Below are 4,365 nucleotides of genomic sequence, written 5' to 3' on the forward strand. Positions count from 1 at the left end.
CCAGATGTAGCACATCCCAAATTGGGGATTTAACCAAACCCGATAGAGCCATTGACGGAATATTTGGATTCGGTCAACAAGGACTCTCTGTAATCGCGCATCTTTCTTCACAAGGGATCGCTCCAGATGCTTTCTCTCATTGTCTCGTCGGAAACGGTGGTGGTGGGATTTTGGTTCTAGGTCAGATAATCGAGCCAACCATGGTGTATACTCTATTGATCCAGTCACAGTAAGTTCTGTTTCGCTTATCTATTATCATAAAACATTAACAATGTTTTGATGATTTTAAGACCCCAAGACTATCTTCTTCAACAGAACTCGATGGTAATTCTATTTTGTATATTTACTTCTCCACAACAGATGTGGGACTAAACTTCTATGACTCACAACATCGCTTTGAGCACTCATAACTTCTGTTGGTTCTTTTGAGTTCACTTCCACATGCACCAAAGACTTTTCAGTGTCGCGCATTACAGGGACTGCTGTTTCTATTTATACCCTTGTCCCTGGAAATTCAATTTTGTATATTTACTTCTCCTTTTGATTTCAGGATCTTCTGATTTTGGCTTGCAGTCATGCTCCTGCACCAAGTCAAGCAGTATATTCTGCTTCAAAGTTTGCTTTAAATGGCCACTTTCATTCCTTGCGATCTGAGGTACACCAACTTTATATTAACTTTTTTTTTAAAATAAAAAATCAAAAAGTTTATAATTATGAGAATCACACTTGTTATTTCAGTTTTACCAAAAGGGAATCATGGTAAAGAAATGAAAGTTGATTTGTTCTTTTTAATAAACAAATCTGTAGTTATTAAACTCAATTATGAAATTTGGTGATGTAGGCATATAGTCCCCTACATAAGGAAATATGGAAAGCATCCTGTTTCTGGAATTCCTCTTAAACAAGAAGATCTCATCCCACTAACATTTCACCAAACCTCTGAAGGTATCATTCCATTATACATATTATTTCTTTATAATAAAATTCTTGATATTCCTCATCTTTTTAAAAAAAACCCTTTTTTCTATATTCTAGGGGAGTATCATTGCCCTATATTAAACAAGGTTTTCACAGAGTTCACACACATTGTTGCCATAAAGACAACCGAAAATGTCTACTCCTACGAGGTTGATTCTTTTCTTCCTATTTTAATCATTAAACAATATATACTTCTTTATAAATTATAAACACCCATTTCCATATATTTCTCAATAGGCAATCAAAGAATTAAACCTCAAAACCAAAAACTGGAAAGAACTTCTAACCGATGAACCCTTCACAAGGCAAGACATCATCACAATTCAGGTAACATAACATGACTTTTAATTTCATACATAAAGGAAAAAATAGTCATTTCATACATGTCTTTGTAGAATCCAAACACACTCGACAACAAAGCCCTGGTGGATTTCGACCATGTCAAAAAAAGCCTAAAACTTGACGATGAAGGTATTTAATTAATCATTTTCCCTTTTAAATTTTTAATATTCCACCAATTTAATGCAAATATTGATTCTTGAAATTACCTGTTAGAAATCAAGAAAATGGAATCAGATCCAAGCTACAACATAAATGTAAGAGGTGACATAAAGAAAATGCAGTGAACTCTTTATTCCTCTTTGTATTTCTGTTTTTGTCCCCCCACCCCACCCACCAAATACCTTATAACTTAAGTTAAACAGCAAACTGCCTTGTAAATTTTTACCCCTCTATACTGTGTAACGAATTTACAGTGTATGCGAGTATGTGCTTGTTTGTATGAATCATATCACATATCATGTTCCATCACCTGTTGCTAAAATAATACCTGATATTTATTATAAAGGGAAAAACTCCAACAAACTATGCCCATTGTTTCAGATTAGGTCCTTATGGGTTGGCAATAACAGGTTTACCGGTTAAGTCAACTTTAAAATGTTGACTGCTATAGCCATAAAAATAGTTGTTTAAGGACCTAATGTGGACAAAAAAAGTTTCCTGACTAATCTGGGACAATAAGTATAGTTTGGTGGAGTTTTTCCGACTTTACCCCTGTTATAAATTCAATGACATGTTGATTATTTTGTACAGTAGATAGATAAAATCTGATGAATACTAGGATATTTGTGTCTAGGATATTTGTTTTTTAGAATCTTTATGATTTGTATTTAGTTTAATCTTTTATCCGGATGAAATTATCCTTGAATAGGGCTTATAAATGATCAACATTTTTGGTAATACATGATATATTTGCCTGTATTAAAATCTTGATGCAATGGCATGTTGTGAAATTGTTTTTAATTGGATACTCTTAATGTTCCTGTTTCTTTTTGTTGATTCAGGTAACAATCTTGTTGAATTAGAGGTGAAGAATTCACGGCTTTCTGTTGACAATATGAATCAAATGTTAATGGTAATAAGTTTAACACTTGAGTCCATACGGTTAGATGATAAGGAACTAACACAGTTGAATAAGTCCTTCCATAATCTTCATGTTCTTAACTTGATAGATGTTAGAGGACTTAAACTACCCACAATTCACCTTCTCCACCTAAAAACATGTCACTGGACTATAACAGATGCTCCACTATTTCGAACTTTAGATTTACTAGGTGTGACTAAAGGGCCTTTTGGAAGATACAAATTTACCCTACAGAATTTGTTCAATATTTTCCCCAACATGACTTCTTTATGTTTTCGGTCAAGGGCATGGTCGGGATTTCAGGTGAGGAATAGCATATTTGGGATTGGGATGGAAGGATTGAAAACTTTTTGTGGTTATCTGATGATAGTTGACCTTTCGTTGACTTTATCCTCGGTTACTTGTGTGTTGGACCAATGCCATAACTTGGTAGATGTCTCTTTACTTATCCACCATAAAAAAAGTTATGTATCAAAAGCTTTTATGCGGACATGCATGCCTATGTCCAATGCGTGTCGTAAATTCAAGAAATAGCAATGTACTCTCCATTAAAAAAGTTATAAATTATATTCTTTGAAAATTTTGCTAGATTCGTAGGTTTAAAAGTAGAATGTCCTAATAAGAATTAATTTTAAAAGTAGAATGAAAATGACAAGTGATTTTGTGTTGTGTTTACAGGGTTGATGAAAGCGAATAGCTATGGAGTTAGAAGAGGAAAAGAAAGCTCAAGCTGGAAGAGATAAGATGCTGCAAATGCAAGTGTTGCATTCTTCATTTCAATTGTTAGTATGAAACACAGAGTAGATTAGATGAATGCAAATTTATATATTGTAAGAAATAGAATTGTATGACATTACATTTTATGCAATGGATTGTATTTTTTGTATATGGTATTTTATTTCTATTATGAGACATTAAATGCAAATTTAATTTAAAAATTAATAAATATATAAATATATTTTTTTAAACATTTAAATTTACGATACGCAAAAATATGTGTCATCTTCATTTATGACATGGCCTTTCTTGACAGGGGTTTTAATGATACACATTGCGTGTCATAAATGCGAGTTGTAAATGCGCGTCGTCCATAGACGACGCGCAAAAACGTGTCGTCTCTCGTTATGACAGGGCCTTCCTTTACGCGCATTTGCGTGTCGTCTGAGCGTTTTACGACACACATTGCGCGTCGTAAAAGGCTGTTTTTCTAGTAGTAGGAATTCCAAAAGTCTTTTCTTTAAAACCATTAAAACTCATAAGTTATAGAAATGAAAAGTTTTTGAATAGTTTCAAAACTTTCCCTCAAGTTTTGGAATTTGTAAAGTCTCACACACACTTTAATTCCAAACCCTAGAGTTTTAAAAGTTAAGATTCAACCCTTATACTTTATAGTATTTTAAGTTAATAATATATATATGTATAAGATCAAGTCAGTCTTGCCGTTAGTAGGCCTCATTCACGAAGCCGGTCTATAAGGGGGGGGGGGTATAAGGTTGTTGCCTATAAAATGGCAGCTTAATGGGTGTCCACTCTCACCCACCGCTTCCTTGACTGGTGGAGGGTCGTTAGCCGAATGGGTAGGACAAAGACTATAATCCTCATTAAAAGTATAATGATTATAAAGTAACTAAATGTTTTATAAATTCCCAATATTAGTTACTTTAGGAAAATGTGACAATGGTGCTAACCCATGAAATTACACTTTGTACCTTACCAAGTCGTTGGTGGAGCGTGTGTGGGTAAGCAGCACACCAATATGGACTAGTAAGAGTGGTAAAGGGTGACTTAATGTTTATCATAGATCGGTGGAGCGCGTGTGGGTAACCAGAACATTGATTAGGTGATAAAGATTAAGGGTACCAAGTTAATTTGCATGGTTATTCACACCTTGTTTGTGATCCTTGGCATCCCAGTCACAAACTTGAGAGGGCACAATCGAGATTTAAACATGCCATTGAAAAGTT

General features: G+C 34.2%; 1 long non-coding RNA gene across 1 annotated transcript; it reads left to right on the forward strand.

Moving 5' to 3' along the window:
• The first annotated feature begins 1,213 nt into the window (after positions 1–1,213).
• Positions 1,214–1,592, forward strand: LOC145136462 (uncharacterized). The gene is made up of 3 exons (XR_013720475.1): positions 1,214–1,305; positions 1,374–1,449; positions 1,534–1,592. It is a non-coding gene; the product is annotated as an uncharacterized LOC145136462 (long non-coding RNA).
• Positions 1,593–4,365: the final 2,773 nt, after the last annotated feature.

Source organism: Lactuca virosa, chromosome 9, assembly GCF_052849685.1.
Source record: "Lactuca virosa cultivar CGN04683 chromosome 9, Lactuca_virosa_CGN04683_v6, whole genome shotgun sequence".
Taxonomy (NCBI): domain Eukaryota; kingdom Viridiplantae; phylum Streptophyta; class Magnoliopsida; order Asterales; family Asteraceae; genus Lactuca; species Lactuca virosa.